General features: G+C 46.0%; 1 protein-coding gene across 12 annotated transcripts in view; it reads right to left on the reverse strand.

The window, feature by feature from the left end:
- The window catches only part of LOC148638614 (protein TANC2-like), a 224060-nt gene that overhangs the window by 99764 nt on the left and 100940 nt on the right, over nucleotides 1-23356 (reverse strand). The window contains exon 1 of one of the 12 annotated variants that reach the window (XM_088622759.1): nucleotides 15342-15648. The exons of the other annotated variants lie outside the window; for them this stretch is intronic. The gene's annotated coding sequence lies outside the window, so the exon portion shown is untranslated. Of the gene's footprint in view, nucleotides 1-15341; nucleotides 15649-23356 lie in introns of those variants that run through there. 12 annotated transcript variants of the gene reach the window in all.

Genomic DNA, 23356 nt, shown 5'->3' on the forward strand with positions numbered 1-23356 from the left:
CATGTGAAGCGTTACTGTTTTACTGGGCTTCCAAGGACCCGTCTGATGTCCCACAGGATGCAGCTCAGATATCCTGGCAGCCTGAACAATGGCTGAGGCAGCCCCGGCCCCAACTCAGCCCACGACACACCGTCGTCCGGCCCGCCGGGGAGGCTCGGACCTCGCAGGCCCAGGGGGGCCTCTCCCGCAGCAGCAGACCGGACCACCGAAACCCCGCAGCTCAACGGGACAGAAACTGCCAAGTCATGCTCTGCATTTTCCCTGATGCATCCTGCCCCCGTCCCTTGCCTGTGAGCAGTTTTGAAGGCATGCCGTCACTCCTCCGGACGACTCAGCATACTCGTGCTGTAGGCAGGAAAGAGTAAGTGCCCGCATAACCATAACCCTTTGCCTCTTCTTACAACCTGCCTTAGTGAACAATATCTGAAACAATGGGAATGAAAGAAACAGTCCACATACAGTAAAATGCTTAGTACTGTTCATGTATTCAATACAATGGGTCATATTCTGCCTTTTTTGCAAGTTCACCAGAGTGGTCTGGCTTTGCAAGCTTGAGAGACTAATGACACTGCAGATCTTTCCTACATTTAATCCTCACTGCGGTACAAACAGACAAAATACCAGCCCTGTGCTCTCTCTCCCCCCTGCCTAAGCACTGGTGTCAGTCCTGCTGAGAGGCAACAGGCTTCTACAAGGGGCGTCCATTGTCACTGCGGGAGAAACGAACACCCCCAGGAAACGCCAGCTCTGACTCTCGTTCACTGTTATGTTCTTCGACTCTGAACCTAATTCAACTGAAAAAAATGCAGATATTGACGCAAAAACAGAACAATAAAAGAGCTGTGCTGGAGCCAGACCGCCCAAACATTTCCACAAAGAAAACCGCACTCGCTTTATTTCCACAAAAAAACAATAAATAAAAACTGATGCACTATGACAAAATACATTTGAACACTGAGGAACTTTTAAATAGAGGATACTCTTACATGCTCAGAGACACCTCATTCTTTAGGAAGCAGAAACAGGGTCAGTGTTTCTTCAGACGTATTCCATCAAAACCAGCTTCATACAGTATAACCATTGAGCCGAGCACTGGCCAACACCACAAATTCCTACTAGAAATACAAAACGAGGATATCAGGAAAGTTTCAATTAGGTTTTCAGGAAAACCCGCAAAACACTTTGAAGCCGATCAGACCCTGCAGACTCTGCAACTGTCGGAAAAGTTGCCTGCCGCCTTGTCGTAATAAAATGAGCACAGTTACCTTGGGATCACAACGCCTGCCTCTCCCCTCCTATCACATCTAATCCCACAACCTTCAGGCAGACTAGTGTTCCACACAGAGTCAATATCCCAGACCGACTCCTGAAAGCACAGGAGGAGGATGATCGTACACTTGGACTGGGGGACTCAAATTGCTCTGGCGCAACTCTTCCACTTGACTAGAGATGATGGCACAGGATGTGGCAGAAACAAACAGGTGCTTTCTTTAGACTTTTTAAAGGTTTTTCAGGGAATCTTCTGCAAAGGGAAAAAAGGTCACGTGTGTGCTTTTTACTTACTGAGGAGTAGATGTGAGAGGGAATGACAAGTATAACATGGCACAGATCAGCAGTAATTGTTTTCAATAGCTTGGCACATTTTCTTAAGGCTCATTTATTCTGCATGTAAGGTCACTTTGAACTCAATGCTAATCTCAGAGGCGGCTGAGCCTGGGTTTCAGGACTCTGGTTTGAAGTCACAAAACTCTCCATGCGCTTCATTTATGAATGCAGCACTGGGGAATTCAAACCTACTGCACCTTTTTTATGTATTTTATTAAGGGCTTATCTTCTATTCTGATTGCCTACTGGACAGGCTGCAAATAATCTCCAACAGAGTGTTATAGTCAGACGGATGTGCCTGTCCTTGACGTATTTTTGAAATAACTAAAAATACCATATACTGTAGTTCTGATTTCAAGGCAAATTGCAGAAAAGGCGTAATTACATTGTAACAGTGCATCACATACTACTGACGCACTATGAAATTAGAGTAAGAACATTACTGCCTTTGTAACTTTGTAACAAAATGTCATGCAGAGCACATTCACCACCTAGCTAGGGGACCCCTTTTGAAGCCATTGTAGTTAGGGGACCCTTTTTGAAGACTTTTCTTGCAATACGTTAAAATCAAATCAAAATCTAGAATTATTCAAACACCACCACCGCAAATTGCAAAGCAATAAAAGCCCTATTAAACTGAGTATCGACAAACTCACCATAAGCTGTGCAGACAATGACCCAGAACACATTGGGAATGAATTGGTATGAAAAAGAAGCAGCATGGAAACTGCCTGCCTTTGTATGATGAGGGTCTCTTCTCCATTTCTAACTGCTGCTCTACAGAAATGGCACCTATTCTCTCGGGAGATGTCACATTACCAGTCAATAAAAGGCTGAGGAAGAGCCTTCAGCGTGCAGAGCTATTGCCCCCTCCTCCTCCCAAGCGTTTCAGCAGTGCTGCAGGAGTCCAGTCCAAACCCCTGGCACAGGCCAGTCCAAAACACTTCACAGCACATCTCTAATTAGGCAGATAATTAGTCTGTGCCTTAAGGGAGGTGCAGTTTTAATTTTGACGATGTTCATTTCTGCAAGGCTTAACCTAATCAAGTTTAGTATAATATTTTCTAAATTTATGTTCCCCAGGCGAAGGCTCCAGGAGACCATCATTAGCCCCAAACAAGTCACGCCACCACGGCAAAGTAGCTGCTTGCATTTAAAGCACGGGTTTCAGCATCACATCGCTTCCAGCAGCAGGCTGTTCCTGGAAGCGCTGGGCACAGGGCTGGATGCACCCGGGACAGGACTCCGCTCCATCTCAGGGCACACAGCCACTCACACCAGGGCCAGTTTGACAGAAGCCAATTAATCTGCAAGTACAGTATGTCTTTGCACTGTCATATTAATACAGCAAACACTCCGCTTAACAGACTAAAGGGGGGGGGAGAGGTGTCTATTAGTGCCAAAAATGCAAAAACATTATATGAAAAAATATAAAATATATATATACAGTATACACAGTACGCAGTACTATAATCATGCTTTCTAGATCTTTTGATGTATTTAGCAAATGCAATCAACAAATTGAACAATGCAAATTGTTCTTGTGCCTTTTGCATCAGAAATATACAAGTCGTAAATATACGGAATGAAACTCTTACATAATTGATCTACCCCTATCAGCTGTATTACTTGCCCCGGCAGCCCAGCGCAGAGCAGCGTGAAGACGCACAGGAAGAGCGCAGCGCAGGGGCTCCGTGCCTCGCCAGCCAGGGCGCGGGCGCGCGTGCCTGCAGCAGAGACCCCGTCGGGCTCAGAGAGAGGGTGAGGGTGGGTGCAGGCACGGGCGGCGGAGGCTGGGACGCCGCGGGAGCCGGAATCCTCCCGGGATTCCGGTGACACGGTGCTGACATCACTCGCCACCGAGAACAGGCACACCTGGGAGCGAGCGAGCGAGCGAGCGAGTGATGCTGGATCGGAACTCCGGTACAGTAAGTGTCTGCGAGTGGGAGGGTGCGGCTGTCTTCCAGCATCTATTTCAGGGTGCTTGCTTGCGTCAGACTGTGTCAGCATCTCCCTTCATGCCCAGTGTTCTCCGTGCTTCTGTAAATCAACATGCTTCCTGCTTTTGCACAGACGCACATACTCGTGGGCTGATCTGCTAGTTCAGCCCAGCTTCTCTGAGCCACAGCTCAGTGTCCTGCAATACAGGCTCGTCCACAGAGGTATCTGTATAGTAACTCAGGGTGAAACAATAGCTTTTGAGGTAATGGACACAGAAATGCAACAGACACACGCCAACTGTTGCAAACAGGATGCATTCTTGAAAGTCATTCATTAAGGAAAATTTAATATCTTGGTAAGTAAAGGCAATGATTAGAGATTCGGGACGTGGGATAATACACATTAATGAAGTAAAATGTACTCGACAAGTACTTTTTCAATGAACGCTACTAAATAAAACGTACAGAATGTACAGATCAAAGGAAAAAAACATTCAAAAATGATTAGACAAAATGGGACATTCACAGCACGGGACTGGGTCATCACCAAGTCTCTCAGCTTGAAGAGAGCCATCTGCCTACTCTGTTGCCATTTCCTCATCTTATAGAGCTCCACACAGCAACAATAATTGCACTGGCATGCTTTCATCATAGAAGAAATACATTACACACATCAAAGAAGGGCAGAGGTTTTTCAACTGCATTGACGGGGAAATTTGTTCATGGAACGTTTGGAGCACAAGGAGCAAGTCTCGTGATGTCCTGCACACGTCACAGTCAGTTAGAAAAAGAGAAAAAACAAAACATTTGATTTAATTTTCCACATCTGTTACCAAAACAAGTCTACTTTGTTGCTTCCTCATTAAGCCAAACACGCTTTGTATGACAGCGGATGCAGCTCTCTTGGTATTAATGGGGATTTTATGACGGATATTTGAAACTCTACAAGGAGTGATATGATAGCTTACAGTATGCCATTAGACACGAAGAAAGGCAGCAGCACATCTGCCATACAGCTATGCCACAGAGTTTAAACATCACAAAGGAACTGCGGAAAAGGGTAAAATACAATTAAACCAGCAACTGAAGCCTCTTGCGCTTTAATCAAAACCAAATTTATGCGCGAAACAGATGAAGTTCAAATGGAAGCGTCAACACTTGCCTCCCCCCGCAGAGATCAAACGTGACTTTGCCGGAAGGAAAGAAGGGTCAGCGCACTGCAGCCACACAAACTGGAGAGAGGAGAGCACACTTCTTTCGCCTCACATTGAAAAGCTTCTTTTCCGAATAGGGGAAGGAAGGGTCAAACCGTCACAATTAGAGGCACAATATTTATATTTCGCACCCAGCACAGAACAACCGAATTTCAGATGAAACCATCTGGATTTCCAACCCCCTAGCAACACTTTCCACAGAAAGTAAAAAAAAAACAACAACAAGCGTACCGATAGCCCAACATTCCCAATCCGGGAGGGGAAAAATAGGCACCGTTGGGAAAAACTGGAAATTTCAGGTTGGAATGTCAGTACAATTGCAAGGGTGGCGACCCTGTAACCCTGTACAGTACACGTCAGAGGCCTTTTATTTTCCTTCTAGCCAAAAGACACAGTGGACATTTCCTCACTCACCTCTGCTGGGTGAAATGCAGTTCTAAATGTTGTCCAAGTTTAAGACAAAAAGACATTTTTTTTTGGTTTGGAAAAAAAACACGAATGGACTATGCTAAACACGGCTTCCACTGGTCAGACCCTAGAGCAGTCAGCCCCCTGCTTTTTAAAGAACAATTTGAAACGCAGGAGGCCAAGCACTTCAAACAACATCCAGAGAGCATCTTGACGCTCTCTTCCTCCAATAGCCGAACCCTGACTCTTGATAGCTACAGTATATTGTCACTTTCATATTCTCCCTCCTCGTGTTTAAACTGCTATCTGCTATTTTAGCTAAACTACTCTGGAAAGCGTATTCAAGGTTCGCTATTCAAGGAGATAAACTGTGATGGTGCATCAGTACTTCACAGCAGGACTGCCACAATTCTTTACCAATGGCCTTCAGCGCATTGTACAAAGCGAATCTGCCTCCCCATAACTCCAATAACATTCACACAGCTTCTTTTGAGAAATACACGGACAGGAGCACACTTCAGAAGCGCACAGCCAGCAAGAAATTAAATAAGCTGAAAATGGAGCCATTTAATGGCTTCTTATAACACATCCCACCTAGCTAAAGTTTAGCCGAGCTGAACCTAATAAACACATTCTGTCTTGGAGGATGTTTCCCTGTTATTGCTCAGCCTTTCTTAACAGTGGCAGTATGAGTGGAGGCAATCTCTACTATTTGTCACACAGTATTAAGCAAAAGTAGCAAGGAAAAGAAGAAAGTCAGCTCTCTTCAGAAAGAGAGCAGTAATACAATGCTTCTCTACGTGCGGGATAGCTGGTATCTGATCTTGGCTCCTGGCAGCTCGGGTGAAGTCTGGAAGCTCTCCGCCCTTTCACCTGGAAAGCACACTTCCAGCAGCCATCACACAGGATGTCTCTGGCCTGGGTCTGGAGCTGCACTAAAAGGAGTGAATGCAGCCGGATGGCAAGTCACTGGCTATCAATGTGGCTCCTGCCAGGATAGGAGAGCAATAATGAAGTGCTCTATGAAAACAATAAGAGGGCCTGGACATTGAGCCTGTGCAGTGAGGTAGCCCCTAGGAGCTTCTTCCCTCAGACCGGGCCTGAGGCTTCGGTTTAATGTGGGATTCCCCCTTGGAATGCCCAAGGCCCACTGCACAGCTCCCATCGGAACAGGACCAACTTGTGATCCAGGAGACCGCAACGCTGGCCTCCATTCTGTCCAGCACAAGACGCCGCTGCGGTGTGCTGGAAACAGCGCTCAGCCTCACACAGATTTTGAGCATTCCCCCGGTGCTCTCCTGCAAGAGAAAGGAATGGCAGACTCTCCACTGCCCCGAGGCCACGGTACCATGCGCTTGTGGAGGTCGTGGTCAAGAAATCTCACCAGAGGCGGATCTTTCTGAGATGGTTAAAGAAGTCTGGAGTGTCATGGGAAGCAACGACCCTCTTTTACAGATCGGTCACTGAGAGTGCTGTGGTCTTCTCCATCACTGCGGTTTGGCAACACTCCAGCCCGGGACAAGAAGCAGCGAGAGACAGTAGTGCACATCGCCTCCAAAACTGCAGGACGCCACCTTCCCTCTGTGAACTCACTCTATTTCTCTAGACTGAATCGAAGAGCTCTAAAGGGTCCCCCAGCTCTTCCCACCCTGCCCAACCTCTCCTCTGGTAGGCGGCTTCGGTCTCACAAGACAGGGACAACTAGGCTCTGCAACAGCACCTACCTGGGGGCTGCAAGATGCATGAACTCAGCACTTTGATTCTGACATCTCTGCACAGCTCATTTATATTATTATTGGCTTTATTATGCATATTTGTATTGAGTCTTTTTGTATAATTGTATGAGCCCACCACACCAGATTCTATGCAACTAGTTGTATGGCGATTTAGTATTGAACCTGAACTTAAACTGAACTTGTTACTTGAAACCTCAGTTGTGAGAAAAGGCACTGTAAGGCCTGAGTCAAGATTTTTTTACCCCACTGCCCAAACCCAACATCGCTGTACTGGAGTTCAACACAAACTAGAGGGAACTTTGGTTCAGTATTCGATTAAAGCAACAAACACACTAACTGATGGTGAATAAACACCAGGCTCTATCACTTTAAAGGAAACAAGCTTTTTTAAATATAATTACAAGAGAAGTTTGTTGATATGAATGTCTCATATCTCATAACCCATAACATCAAGACCCCTAGAAAGGCAGACAGCACTAGCAAAACAACAGCGCAGTTTGTGTTAGACCACCCAAAACAGTGAAAATACACCTAAAAATAAAGATATATACAGTTCTCATTTTGCAACGTTCACTTTATAAGAACATTTATGTCACTGAATTCTTCTTCAGGACTTCTCACAGGACATACTGTAGCAGATGCAATGTTTGTTTTAAAACCCAAAGGGTTTCCTTATTTCCTCTGTGCAAAATGTGCAATAGGTACAGCTGGTTCCCTTGCAGTCAGAGACAGTGATCACACCTTTGTACACAAGCACGTTGAACACGAAGTGCAGGGTGAAGAAAAATACCTGATGACTCATTATCCCTCATTAACAAGACTCCAGCCTTGAAATTAAGATAAACATAAAAACGCGCAGCTCCCCTTCTGCTGGCTTAGAGCACCCTTAAAGAATACTAATTTTCATAAGTCGCTACTAATTACCTGCTTTTTTCCCATTTCTGATCCTTAAAGCCGCACAGTCATGAAGGCAGGGGATGAGAGTGCGCTCAGCTCTGCACCCTTGTCCTTCAGCTAGTGCTGACACAGCAGTGCCACTGTGAGGTGGGGAAAAATGCAAAAGGCACAGCCAGCTGTAAAAAGAATAAAACTGAAAATCTGCTCATTTTAACTGGAACGACTCACTGCACAGCCACCAGCACTGGAGACAGAAAGAAACCAGAAGGCACAAGTGGAAACTATGCTGAGTTGCTGTTAAAAGCAAGAAACAATAAGTGCGTCTTTACCCAAAAGGTTGTGGGTGTATGGAACATGATGCCCAACCATTTTGAAGAAGCTTAAACCCTAGTTTCTTTCAAGAAATAGCCGGATAAGATCCTTGAATCACACCTTCTATCTATCAAATAGGCTAGACAGACCGAATGGCATCCTTTATTAACTTTCTTATGTTCTTAGGAAATGCAACACACCATACAGTATAACACCATTAAAGAACGAGGACTACTCTTCCTGTACACGAGGGACCTAGTCTCTCTTCAACACACAAAGATTTCTTACCAGACGTGTTCGGAGATCTCGGACAGCCTTGGCAAAAACACTCCCATTTCCACCTCTCGGTATTTTAGGAAGTTGTAACACGCAGCACACCCTTCCCATGGCTATTTCTGTACTCCGGCACAGTTAAACATCTGGCACCTGACTCCGTACCCTGCCACGACCTGCCACACCACTCAAAAACGATGGGCTTAAATGAACTTTGTTTAATGAATCTTTAAGGCTAACCTAACATTCCTGCAGGATTTCTGCAGGTGTCTGACTATGTCCAAACTAGAACAATAAAAGCGATAAAAGGACTCCTAAAACACCTTCAGTCCTTTACTGATCGAATCAATTGTGTGGTTAAACAAACACAAAGAAAATCCCCTTTATTGCGAAAACATGCACTTTCATTATTTGTATGAGTGATGTCCTCTTGTTAGTTCTACCAAATAACACACACGGATTGAACGGAAAAGACTGACAGACCTGACTACACATTTGCAATAAGGAAACAAAGCTTAATCAAAAGGGACAGTCCAAAGCTATTAGAATAATTAACTAGTAACAGGAATTCAATAAACGCAGGAGTATAGGAACAGCACAGCACTATGAAGCCTAAGCTGACATGATTAATGAAAGATCAGGTCTGGACCCGTGTTGGAAAGGTTTGCAGAATTTCATCAGGAGCAATCTTAGACTGAGTTTAGATTGTAATTGAGGTCATATTGGTTAACTTTAATTCATTTTCTGAATGGCTCTTTCCTTTTACAATACTATAAAAGATTCCTTATTTTAATTACCCTGGATGCTCAGAATGCTTCAGTATTGTCACTGACTAAAACTTTTTTATCTGAGTGTTGCTCAGCTTTTAACAAAGTCCTCTATTTGCATATGCATCTCAGCCCATGCTTCATCCATGTCATGCTTGATGTTGGGTCACACACTGTGTCTGCCACTGCTCGTTTTAACTGCGTGGGTCACAGTGTGTCAGGGCTGGACAGCAGCTGCTGGTGTGCAAGTGTCCCGTCAAGCCTCCAGCCGAGAAGCTGGGCAAACACAGGCTGCAGACCTGTGCCAGCCATCCCACACACACACAGAGAGGCTAAGAAAAGCTTTGTCACACTTCTGAGTGGGTGGGCTAATTCTGTATGCAGCATTACAAGCAAACATGCAATCCGAGATCCTCCTAAAGAGCTCCCCCACCCCTAGTTAAAACGATTGATCACTGAAGGATCTGATGAACCAAAACAAAATGGTGAACAGAACAACAATCATCACGGGCAAAAAAGACTTGAAGATACAATATGCTATGAAGTCCGAGGAATGACATCTTAAACCTCATATTCAATATGTGACAAATAAATTAATAGAAACTGAATACTAACATGGTATTGCACTTTCATAACACTAGAAAACAGAATTGCCTAAGGAGAGATGTATAATTCACCTCTGCAGATATAAAGTTAAAATTAGCAGGCTTGGAGAGCTGGTGCATTTATTAGGGGGCATCAGTGTGACAAAGCTAACTTTGACCAGTTGACTAGTGAAAGAACCATACACCATATATACATACAGTATACAGTATAATATAATAATTCCTCACACTTATATAGCGCTTTTTCTGGACACTCCACTCAAAGCGCTTTACAGGTAATGGGGATCCCCTCCACCACCACCAGTGTGTATCCCCCACATGGATGATGTGAGGGCAGCCAAAGAGCACCAGAACGCTCCCCACACACCAGCTCTCAGTGGGGAGGAGAGCAGAGTGAGAAAGCCTGTTCATAGATGGGGGTTATCAGGAGGCCATGATTGGTAAAGGCCAGGGAGAAATTTGGCCAGGACACTTGGGCCAAGCACCCCTACTCTTTCTGAGAAAAACTTAAAGATTTTTAATGACAACGGTCAGGACCTCAGTTTTATTGTCTCATCTGAAGGATGGCACCGTATTGGCAGTCGAGTGTCCCCATCATATACTGGGGCAGTAGGACCCACACAGACTACAGGGTGAGCGCCCCCTGCTGGCCTCACTAACACCTCTTCCAGCAGCAACCTCAGCTTTCCCAGGAGGTCTCCCCTCCAGGTAGTGGCCAGGCTCCCACCTGCTGAGCTGCAGTGGGGCTGCTGTTTTAGTTGCAGGATGATATAACTGTGGGCAAAATATTTTGTATATATATATACAGTATGTGTGTATTACTAGGGAAATCTTTCAGGGCTGTGGTACAAGGACTGGGTGCATATGGATAACCTATGTTAGTAAACGTCTGGCCACTCACACTCTGAAACTTACTCATGAAGGCATGCTGTGCACCAGAATCTGAGTTAGCAGAATGAGAAAGCTCAGTTTAATGTTGCTATAAACATGTTAACCACAATGGAAGTTGTGCTCCCATCAATTTAGCGAACGTATTAACTTTTAACGAGCAACATTATCTAAGTATGACTTACTGTTAAAAAATTGTAAGTGCTTGTAACCTCTGACTAACTCCTAGAGAGGATATGATTTCTGTGAAGGAAGTGTTGAGCAAGTCAGTCCAGCCAGAATCACCCATTTACACCATCAGTACTACACTGAGAGTGTAGAGAGGGAGGATTTCTGTTCTCCTATAGAAAGATGTACTATTTTAAGTCACATCACAGCCCAGCCTTTTATCAATATTGCAGGTATGTATCCTACAGTGGTAAAGTGTACCACATCCACCAAGATGCTACTGTGGTGCTAGTGTCTACAAGATATCACCCACAACTGCCTGCTACAAAGCAGCCCCATCTCTGCCCTGGTTGTTGAATGCCCCTCTCTTGTAGTCTCTGCTTGTTCTTAGTTGTTTTACTTTTAACTGTGAGACAGAGGTGGACATCAAACAACAAACACTAGATTGGTCAAACGGTGATAAACATTTGTGTGACGGTACAACAGTAATCGGGATTTCACTGGCAGAAGGTGAATGACACTGTATGCAGATGTCTCCAGTAATGGCATCACACACTCATCCAGGAGTATACCTCCAGTGGCAGTGTAAAATACACACTACAACACTACACTAGAAACCAACTCATACCGCTTAATACACAAAACACAAATATCAAGAAGAAGAAGCTCATTTAAATGAAAAGTCTTATTATATTTATATTGAAACTGCATGTCTTGTTTAATTGTTTCCCAGTTTTCCCAAAAGATTTGATCATATAAAGATTCCTAAAAACCCTGCAGGACTGAGGATCAGGAGAACTGAACTGGTTTATACTGAACAGTTCAATACTTCTTCTTCACTTCCGAACTATAAGTTCCCTCCGGTCAGGCGGTCCATATACCTGGTTACATTCTCGGTCAGCGAAGGCAATGTCCTTTAGTCAGAATGCAGTGCTGTCAGGCACTGCTCCAGCCGCCCACTTGCACACACCACGCAGGGAGCGCACTCACCACAGCACACGTAATCAGAGACTCACTGCACTCCCCCGACTGGCCGCGGCTCTGCTCTCAGAAAGACGTAGTCAGTGCTCCCAGCACGTAGCTTTCTTTCGATGATGAATTATTAAGTGCTTGGTATTGTTGGTAATTCAGCAGGGCTGAATGGCTTAGCGGTGGTGAGCACAGACTGGAAAGCCAGGCAGATGCCGGGCTGAGATACTGTCTGATCTCTCTCTTGCTCTGTTGGTACATTTGTATTGCTACTGTACAGCCTCGCTTTATAAATAGAGAGAGAGTAGGCTGCAAACCAAGCTTTTTCTAAAAGGCATGGCAGTTCTGGCACTATTCTGAAGTCAGGATTAGGCTAAGGATACAACAGAACATGGTGTTATAATAAAAGTCTGGATATAACATTAGATAGTTCCATTAAATGACTGATGAAAACATCTACCTAATGGCTTCAGCATTTCAGTATAATATTTCAGGTTGCTCAAACGCCTACTTCATATCCTACTTTAATAAATCCACTTTCATGTGGAGTAAAGCAATATTTCAGTCCCACTGCTACCCTCATGTTCCTGAACTGCACACCAGCAGTCAGATCCATCTCTCCCCACAGATCTGGTTCTTTAAAAGACACCATCAATCTTCACTGCACAACCAGGGACCTAATATTGCACAACTCCACCCCATCACCTTGCTCAGCCACTGTACTGAACATCTGGTAGGGCTCTGTACCAGAGGAACCAGTGCCACTGCCTTCAGGACCATTGAAAAAATGACCAGCACTGAAAGCACTAAAAAATCAATGTCTTTTCCCTCTCCAGCACCAAGGTGCACATGTTAGCCTAGAAAGAGTGAAAGATCCTTGTTTTGTACCCCGCTCTTTCCTCCTTCCCTTTCTGCCTCAACCATGCACCCTAATTCAGACACGCTGCAGAGATCATCCCCCCAGTTCCGTTACTGTACCCTGGCCTGCTCTGCACCTGCAAAACACATACAAGAGCAAACACACACTGCTGCAGAGCTCGTGTACTGCAGCATAAGAAAAATCATGAATACGAAAGGTAATGCCAACTGTTATGCACGGCTGTGTGAGTGCATTAATGAGTGTGCTGCACTTTGTTGACTGGATGCATCTTGAATGCATGTTGATGGTGACTGTGCAATGCTTTTGTAGCTTACTGTAACTGCAAAAGCCTTTTTGTTATTTGCATGGACTTATTAAAATGCCAAATTAAAATGATGACTGTCTCTGCTGGAGGAATAAGGGATTTCTACATGGCACAGCACTGATATTGGGAAGGGTGTGGCAGGGAAGTAGCTGGGAGACTTCTCAGTTTGCGTTCCTGTATCTCACTGCTAATGTGATCAAACAGCAACAGCCGCAAGATAGCTCTGCTGAGCTGCACAAACCCCCTCTCTCTCTGATAAACGCTAGAAATTACATGATGCGCCCTTTAACCTCAGCCATGTCAGCGCAGTTAGTGCACCAGCACTTCAAGGTGCAGAAGGACGAAGGCCCAGTGCCCAGTGACTGACAGGCTGGGAGTGGACCCCTGCTTTTGCTCTCTATTTGGAGCTCAGGCTTCCCACTGGTAAGTGTGATCTGCTCCCTTCACAGGTGTGATTGCAGGGATAATGAGCCTACCCAAAGCAAATAGGGGTATCTGCTACAGTGAAAGACAGCAGACAGTAAACAGCACATCCCCAGCAAATTAAACCCACAGAACAAACACTAATAAATATTTCCACAATATTTCCAGGATAAGAATATATACACACAGTCACATAAGTGCTTCCATAGAAAACAAAACCATATTCTGTATTATGCAAACAAGCGTTTTCATTTTTAATTGTTCCTGAATAAAAGAATCTCTTTGACAGTCAATAGATACTATATTGTTTGAAGTGCACAAGGATTTCTTCAGCCCCGCCCTCTCACTTGCCCTGGATGATAAAGAAATTCACAGAGATGTGCAGGACAACCGTTAAGCAATCATTGTTTCTGGGCAACGCTTTTTTTTTTTCCTAAAAACAATGCAGGCCACAACAGCAATTCTCCTAGGGCATGTTATCTCTCTGTTGCTCTCCAGATTACCCCCGACTGTTTATACAACTGAAAGAGATCCTGGCAGATAGCACTGCCCCCATCCTTGATGATCACTCATTCTGCTGTTCTTCAAATACAGCCTGACCCCTGAGAAGACGAAAGAGCACCAAAATTCTCAATGAGACTGCCGTACTGCTGATCGGCCATGACGGCTCTCTCACATACTGGGCACGCACAGAATGCAATGCACTAAGCCACACAACAATACCCTTCAGCAGAAACTGTGAAGACCTGATAGCAGCTGTAACTAAGGGACAGCAATCTGTGCACCTTGTCCGAGGAGGTGGAGAGGAAGACTAGGCTGGAGGAAGGCCCTGATGATGCTAAGTATTCAGTGCTCCCTTGCTGTGGCAACAGCTGAACTGCTCTGTATCCCTGCCAATGAGCCCCGGACACAGGAAAATAAATTAAGATGCCTTCCACCCCAGTACACTGCTGACCTTGACAACCAAGCTTTTCAACAAACACTTCAACAGATCTTTCCTGCTGTAAGACTCCTGACACCAGCACAGGCTTTGCAGGAAGAAAAGCACCCGGTACACAGACAGGAGGGCTGACTAAGCCAACAGATACGCGCAGGCAGACCGAACCAGCAAATCCAGAGGGGGAAATGGAACTTCTGGCTTCAGCCATTGTTAAGATGCACACCGGTAAAACAGCACGCCCCGCAACTTCACCGGACTGGGGAGCCTGTTGTTCTCTCCCGCCCTGGTTATAAATATCAGCGCTGAGCGGAGGGGATGGGAGGCGCAGGGGGGGCGAGTGTACTGAGGAGAGGTGTGGGTGGTGAAATTACACAGTGATTTATCACCGCACCGAAATCCAGCGCTAACTGGAGAGAGAGGGCTGCTGTGCAGGACAGCCGATCGCGAGAGAGACGTCCTGGAGGTTTTTCCGCGGATCGGGAAACTGCTGTGCCGGAGCCAGACTTGGACAAGGCAATTCCCAGCTCACCTGGCAGAGAGCACAGCAGCAGTGAAGACAGACACAAGAGTGGCACCACACTTTGAAGGGGAGGGGGGCCTGGATAACACAGGGTGGGGAGGGACGAAAAGGCAGTTTGACAGAAACAGGGCTGAAAGACACGGGAGGTTACACAACGCTCTGTTCGCCTGCCTCCCTCTCTGCCCAGAAAGACAAAAGGAAAAAGCAAAGCAGACCAACAGACAGCGGATTCACAGAATAAGGAGCCAACTTGTTAAGTCAGGAATACACCGGACTGATAGACTGATAAACTGCTTGGGTCAGAATAAGCATCCTTATGCCATTCAAATCCGACAATCTAAACAGAGAATGTAAGGGTTTTTTATTTTCCCACGATCACTTATCGTCAGGTCTCAGAGGAAAAGAAACCCCACTCTTCTCCCCCAGCCCCCAGATCCCCCCAACCAGCCACCTCTACCTCCATCCAGCACCCCCAGAATCGGCCCAGCTCACCTCTGCGCCCTGCTCAATTTCTCCGCCTTCCCAGCTGTACAGATCCTGCACCATGGTCCTCGGAGGGAGAGCAAGGAAGAGCCGGCTGAGGAGCGCCCCTGCCTCGGGAACTAGCGCGCGGAGCGGAGAGCGAGCAGCGCAGGCAGGGAGAGAGCTCACTGCAGTGTGAACCGTGTGGAAGCCAGGCGCCAGGTGTCGGCTCTGAAGCACACGCGCGCACACATCCAGTAGGCAGGCAGGCAGGCAGGCAGGCACGCACACACTCCCTCCTCTCGCTCTCACTCTCTGGCTGCCAGCCTTACTGCTCTATCGTATAACTCCCCCCCCTCATCCCCCGCCTGTCTCTCCTTCTCTTGTTCTCGCCACGCCGAACTGCTTCTCTTAACCCCCTCCTTGCTGATGCCTGCCCTCTCTCCTCCCAGCAGCCACAGGACAGAAGAATTCACACCTTCACCAGGGCAGGCTATGAGCAGCGTATGGGATGTACTGGGTATACCACCCCAGGCACCCCTGACGATTACACAGCCCCCCATCTCCCAGAGCCTTCCTGGACCCCTGTCCTGCTGTCAGACCTTTCCCACTCATTCAACAGACAGCATTACAGCATTTCACTACCGTTACACTACTGCACTCATTTCAATAATGCAACCAAAACTACGTCTTTCCTTAAAGACATAAGAGCTCCGAAATGGCATTGTGGAACACCTGGATCTGTATTAAGAGGAGGGGGGGGGGGGGGGGGTTCGAAAAAAGAAGTGCATTTTCTTTTTTCCTGAAAATAATAGCTTGTATGTTCAAAGAAGTCTCTTAGTAAAGTGTATTCTTTCAGCCCCTCCTTCTCTTAATTAAAGACATGGCGCTTGCGTTTCAGAGCGCGTGATGTCACGGACATCTCCAGGAGATCAAACAGACAGGAAGTAGGGATGACCACATTTCCTGAAAGGAATCTGGCTTTTCATTTCAGAAAGAGAGGGCTGCGCTACACAACGTTGTACTGGGCATAATTGTCTTTTAAAGTCTGCAGCTCTGCTCTGTTCCCAGCTTCTCTCCTGACCTTCAAACAGAAAAACTCCCCCCATGCAGAACAAGGCGGAGAAAGTTTGTGGAAGCTGGCTCAGCAGAGCAGAGCCCCCTGCCCTCAGCTTAGGTCTCACCCAGAAGGGCTGTTTTTCTGCGGGAGAAGAGAGATACACTCTCCCATCTCTCCCTCAGCTCTGCTCTGGGAAAGACAGAAATCATTACCTGTAAAAGCTGATGAACGGCAACTTCAAAGAGAATTGAACTGAACTTTACTGATGTATCTGAAGAGGGAAAGACCTGCCCCTGCTCTCCCTGTCCTGTTCCCAAGAGGCCTTCTTCATTGAGCCCGGAGCTTCAAGCAATACTGCCGTATAAGATCTACTGAGATGGGCAGCTAGGCCAAACCTACAGCCATGACTTGTCTCTCTCTTTACATGTTCCTCTGCTTTTCTCTCTTAAATTGGTTGGAACCAAGTGCTGAGATAATAAATCTGCTTGCCAGTGGACGAGCATTTAGACTTCTAGAGTGTCCACTTTGTCTCCTCTCTTCTGCAAATTAGTTTTCCAGTGGTCAAACACAATCTTCTTCCAATCCAGGGTCCCTACCTCCTCTCTTATCCTGATCTGATTTTACAGTAGCTGTTGAACAGATAAACAGATCACTGGGTCAAGACCTGCATAGAAAGATCCAGGAATTGAAGGTCTAGCCCCTTGCTGCAGTGCAACACAGCACACGAAAGGCATTTTTTGCTTTTTGTGTTTCTAAGGCATATATCCAAGGTAATTTCATAGAGTTCTTGACAGCAAAAGTGATACATGAAGGAACAATTGCTTTCTAATATCTAAATTATTCTATCATAATCACAGATTTCACCTACAGATGTTTTTCGGGCTATTCCATTGTACTCCAAAAAAGCTAAAGCTGCCCTCACCTCTTAGAGACAGCTTGTTAGCTGAGCAGTGACTCCTGTAATTGTTCCCACAGAGGGGAGAGAAAATGGAGAGTGGTGAATCTCACTGGGGATGATCGATGCCACATTTCAATTATCTAGCAACGCAGTGTCTCGGGCTGTAGCCCCTGAGGTCCACGAAGGTAAAGGAGCTGGTCACCAAGGGAGTCACTGCATTTCCAACCACCGTAATTAAAAATAAATAAATAAACACAGATTAATCCAATTGGCCAGGCTGCGCCTTCACAAGCGGATAATGTAATGGAGCGATTATCTCCGGCAGGAGAGGTTAGACCTGGACAGCCCACGCATGGCGGAGCCGATCGGAGGCAGGCTTTTAATCAGTGGGCTCTCAAACGAGCTCTCTGCCCCGCTGTCTCTGAGCAGTGACACACACCACTGTACAGAGATGAATCACAGATCTTGCTCGCCAGGATAATTTACACAGAAATTCTTCAACTGCAAGTGTGTTTTCGAAGTTGTTTTTTTTGTAATTAGATAAGAGTCAACTCCCCCACCCCTCAGCAAGATGAAGTGTTAACTATCAAAACTGTCTAGGGTGTGTGTAAGTGCCAGCAAATGAAGTGGCACATCTGCAAGCTCCTTGTGTCCACAGCAAGATGGCTTTATAAGGAGCTGTCAGGAGGGAACACACAGCTGTCAACAGGGTTTTAATAAAGGGGAGGAATGTCTGGGTTTGAAGTGTGCACGCTCCCCTCCTTGTGCAAGATCCCAAATTGCTTCTTTAGCTTCATTTGGGCTTGGGCTCCCAGCTATCTCTTCCATGCAGAATCACAGAACATTGCCATATTAACATGCATGTTTCTCACACATAACAAAACCGCCTGATCGCCTCTGCGCCTCTTGGTACAATGACCGGGCTTCTCAATGAGCATCTGCATCAGGCCCCTGCCACCGAAGACTTGGCTACATACGAAGAAAACGGGTTAGCAGCAAATGTGATTTGGTGCTTCTTCTAAATGTAGGATCCTACATCCTTATATCTGGCAGCATAAAAAAGGGATATTGAGTTTTCACTGCAATACTTTTCAGCTGGTGAAAACAGTCCAAGCTTGAAAACATCTTAAGAGAGTCCATCACCACTCTCGAAGAAACACTAAGTACTATATTTTCCTATTAAACAGATCAATAGATCCGAGTGCAACGAGATGTAGCAAAAGAAACTCCAAAGAAAACGTGTGTGACCCACAGTCAGCACCAACAGGAGTTACAGTACCACCAGAGCCTGTCTCGGCATTACAGAACAGTAGCAAATATGACAAATCCTGTTGCTGCACACAGGCAGATAATTACTTTATGACCTCTGAGTTCCAGATCTTTGCGTGCACAGTATCTAGCATTCTCATTAACGGCGCGGTGTGCAGCGACACCCCGCGCCCCCGGCCCCTGCCAGAGGTGCGACAGTCGTGAGCACAGCCCTCTGCGAGCTGCTCTCAATTCTCAAAATAGGCCTGTGCAGCGCAGTGTTGAGGGGGACAAGCTAATCAGAAAAGGGAGTCAAACGGCTACATCACACGTCGAGATTCGAAAGCGCTGCTGCTGTGTATTTAGTCACCCACCAGAGAGACTCGGAGCCCAGTGTCGTTAACCTGTAAAGGATAGGGCTGGCTGCAGCTTCTGCGTGCAAAGCAGAGCCCCGTGACTCTGGAGCTGCAGGGAATCTGCCTCAAAGCGACGAGCAGAGGACTAGCTGTCATGCAGCGCAGTCTGACCACAGCCCTCTCGAAAACAGGGGGAAAAAGAGAGAGGAGGGGGGTGGGAAACAAGCGGAGAGATTATCCAAACCTGAAACGAACGGAGCAATATGAATTGATGAGAAAGAATTTCAAAGGTTTTCTGTTTAGTTTTTTTTAGAATAAAAGGCATTTAGACGAGAGACTGGTTGGGGTTCCCCGATACCCACCATCCCTCCTTTGCAGAAAAGGTAAGAAATGTTACAAACAAATGGAGGCCGGTTTGCCCTTCTAGACACGTTGGTAGTCAATAACTAATTGATCTGTGGGTCTCATCTTGAAAGAAGACGGTGTTTCGGCTTCTGCAGCACGGCTGGACAGCTTGATCCAGGCTCCCACATCTCTCCCACCATCCCAGACCTGTGCAGCACGGCTCGAGTCCCAGGATACACCGGGAAAAAACGTGCTGTATGGCTTACGTTAGGATACAGATTGGTGCAGTTTCTGTACACCTAACAGAAAAAAAACCCTGAATATGAAAACAAACCAACAATTGCACTAATCAGGCATTGCTTCCTAGTGAAACTGTGCAGTCCACCACAGAAACCAGGCCCTCACAGCAGAGAAGAGAGAATATTAATGATCATGCAGGTGCAAGAATGCCACTGATCATTGCTTAAAGACAACGGGTCTCTAAAGGACCTGCTGAAGGTCTCCTTGTGTCATCTGACATGGAGACTCAAGAGTTCTGAAGACATTCACAGCTCATATTTGTTATGATGTTACGTGTGCTACAGTATGACGTCATGTTACATGAGAAAAGGACCACGTTTCTCTGAAAGACCCATCGTGGAAGCCATAGAAAAGCCCAACCCATGCCTGCGACCTGCATTCCACCTGTAGCAGTGCACAGCTGGCTCACACCTATCAGGGGAAGGAACAGCATTAATCAGCCAGGGCTCTCTCAGCTCCCAGCAAAACAGCGCCCCCCTGTGACCTTCTGAGCTCCCGCAGGTCTGCGATGATGTCAGCAAGGGACATGCCTCTCCCTCAATCAGCCTGCCGCGGCAGAACCTTCTGTGCGTGTCAACTTCCCTAATCCATCCTTGTGGTACAGATGTCTCTGCTATGCCAGTTCCAATTAGGGGAGTGCAGAATTAAAAATTACAAACTCTAAGCTCTAAGTTGTGATCTCTAATTGAGATTTTAAATTCCAAAAAATAAACTTGGCTACAGGAACATCGTCTAGGGGATGGGGTGTGGGTTTTCACGGAAGAGAAGCTCCAAATTTCCCATTTCACCCCCCATAAAAATTGTACAAAAAAGTAACTCAATTAACAGAGGATCGCTCGAGTCTCAAGTCCTGAATCCAAAGAAAGGGACTCACAATATGTTTGGTTGTAAATTCCTGACTGCTTTCCACAAGAATATTCAGTACAGGTTAGAAATGAGAAATTAACTGCTCAGAGTAGTAAATCAATAAAGAAGGGTCCACTTGGCTTTAGGAAAATTTCCGTGAGGCATTAAAATTTGACCAAAATCCTAAACTTAAGACTTAAAACAGACAAAAACTGTAGTGCACATAACTCAGTTAAAGACAAGGTGGGGTGTGAGGTTGAGGACTTGTGTTTGAATCTTCGTAAATATTTCAATCAGAATTTAGAAACAATTCTGGAACCAACCAGCTGCTACGAAGCAAATAAAACAAAAAGCTACTGTTACAGTCTCCTCTTCATGCATTTTGCCGTTATTGTATATCCAAGAAATAAAACAAAACAGCCAGCTGGATAAATCTGTGCAGATTTCCACTGAGACTGTCCTACAGGATGATGTGCCTTCCTCATAGCACACAATAACGCACAGACATGCAAGCACAGCAACACATAAATACTCATTTAGGATATAAATAACACATTACAGCCACTATGAATAAATAGGTCACACTGTCTCGGTAGCTCCAGAGAAACCAGAGGTGTGTTCCAAAAGACAGAATTCAATAGCTCAGGTACTCAGTAAGCTCAGTAAGAAATTACTCTCAACCCTGAACTGTGAATCTCTTTTGTCACTAAACACACCGAGACGCACCACAGCAACCCAGCGGAAAGTCATTTCAATGTCACTGTACACCACGCCGTTTTGTTGTATTAGCAATTCCAACATTACCTGCTGGTAATTCCTCGCTCCCTCCCTTCTTTAAATCTAAAGGAAGAGTGGAAATGAAAGAAAAAAAGAACACCTGAGAAGGAAATGTATCTATCCATCCATCCAATTTCTACCCGTTTTATCCAATACAGGGTCGTTGCTTGGTCGCCTGCAGGAGACTGCACTGGCGCAAAGTGGGATAGGACTACCAGAGTGGGACAACAGCCCGTGACCGGGTAAACACAGAAGCAAACACACACACTCACACTCCGGTCAATTTGCCCAGAAGCCAATTATCTTACCAGGATGTCTTTGAACTGCGGGAGGAAACCAGAGCACCTGGAGGAAACCCACATGAACGTGGGGAGAACATGCAAACTCCACCCACATTCCCAGGTGTGAAACTAAACCCAGGGCCCCAGCTCTGCAAGGCAGCAGTGATAACCACTGCGCCACCTCGCCACCCAAAAACCACATTCACATTTGTATGGCTGTGCTTACAAAAAAAAAGTAAAAAGTTTGTGACTGACAAAAAGAAACACTACAGGGTGATGCGCTACACTCCCAGCATGTTCTGAGGGCCCGGGGTTTGTTTTTCTCTGATGATGCACGTCGCTGCGCACAGGCAGGTGTCAGAATACAGCACCTTCCAGTTTTGACAACAAAGTGCCTTTCATCTCTCCGCTCTGTGCTCTGTGCTGCTGGAGCGAGATCTGAGAGCTCGGGAGAGAGAGTCCAGGGCAGCCACAATCGCTCTGCGTGGACAGGGGGGCTCAGGTCTCCTCCATCTCTTCCTGCACACGTCAGCAAGCTCCAGCGATACAGATTGATTCTTAAACCCTAAAGGCTCTTGCTGGAAAGCCGATCTTATTGGCAGAACCGAAAGAGGTTCAGAGTGGACAGGAGACGGAAACGTAGCCAGCACAGGGGAGCAGTCTCCCCAGGAGCACGGACTGTGCTCACCGGCCACCACAGGAGCTCATTTGGTACTGCAATTCCCCGTTTATTGAGGTTCATTTACAGAAACAGGCTCCTGACACAGGCATCTGTTAACTCTTCTCTATTTAGGGGAACCCCACCCTCTCCTCGTTTTATCAAAACGCTTGCAAGGAAGCATCCCAGCAGAAAGTGACTGGAAAAGAAAATGACAATGCAGTCGATAATAAACGAGTAATAAACGGTGTTCAGCTCCAATCTGCTGCATCTGAAAGTGCCCGTGTGGATGTTTTTATTGTGTGGATCTGTGCAGGGATGTTCTGTGCGGTTGTACAGGTGCAGACAACACAATTGCCTCCCTGTGTCAGAAAAAAGTTTATGCTTCAAGTGCAATGCAAACTGCAATTCTGTTTTCATTTGGCATCGCCAGTGAGCTGGGCTTATCCAACACCAACAAGCCCCATGCAAACCCTGACGTGCTACACTCCCCTCTCTGCAGTGCCCCCACAGAACACTGAGCTCTGATTGGTGGATCTTTCACTGACATCACTGCCACCTCGCAGGCCCTGGAAAGCCAGAGTAGCACTGCCTGGGGTGTCCTTGTCACAGCAGGCTAGTGATGTAGACTCAGGCTCACACCAGCTACTATACTTATTTAATGAAGACCCTCTCCCAAGGTTCTTGAGCACTCATTCTAACAAGCAGTAATTACTGTAAGACATGCAGACATAAAGATGGGCACCCTGCATCTTCATTTAGTAAATTCACTGCAAGATTTTAATTACCCCATGCTAGGAGAAACAAGTGTGTAATGAACTCAGACGAGGCATAATTGAGAAACAGGTATATGTTAATAAACTATTTTTAATTTTATAGATTAGTGCAGGGCACATCATGGAGTCTCAGTGCTTATGGTAATCTGTGTGTGCAAAGGCACATTGTCCTTTCTATAACATAAAGCAAAGGTAGAGCTACAGGCATCTCCTATCCCTTTGTACAATGTGGTGTCAAGTCAATATTTATTCATCTCTCTGCTTTATTATTTCTTTAAAAACTCACATTATGCAGAGCTCCACAAGTGCACTACAAAGCTATTTTAATTATAAACATATTTAAACTATTCAGTAATTGCGATAATCTTTGCGCATCTCATCTCAGCAACAGCATATTGCTGCAGTAGGTTTCCAGCTGCAATTGGTCTGGCTGTCCCCCCCAAAAAAATTAAACCTCATTACAGCAAGAAATCCCAAAGAGGACATAACTACAATTGCTA

The sequence above is a fragment of the Lepisosteus platostomus genome, chromosome 28, assembly GCF_059453375.1.
Source record: "Lepisosteus platostomus isolate fLepPlt1 chromosome 28, fLepPlt1.hap1, whole genome shotgun sequence".
NCBI lineage: Eukaryota > Metazoa > Chordata > Actinopteri > Semionotiformes > Lepisosteidae > Lepisosteus > Lepisosteus platostomus.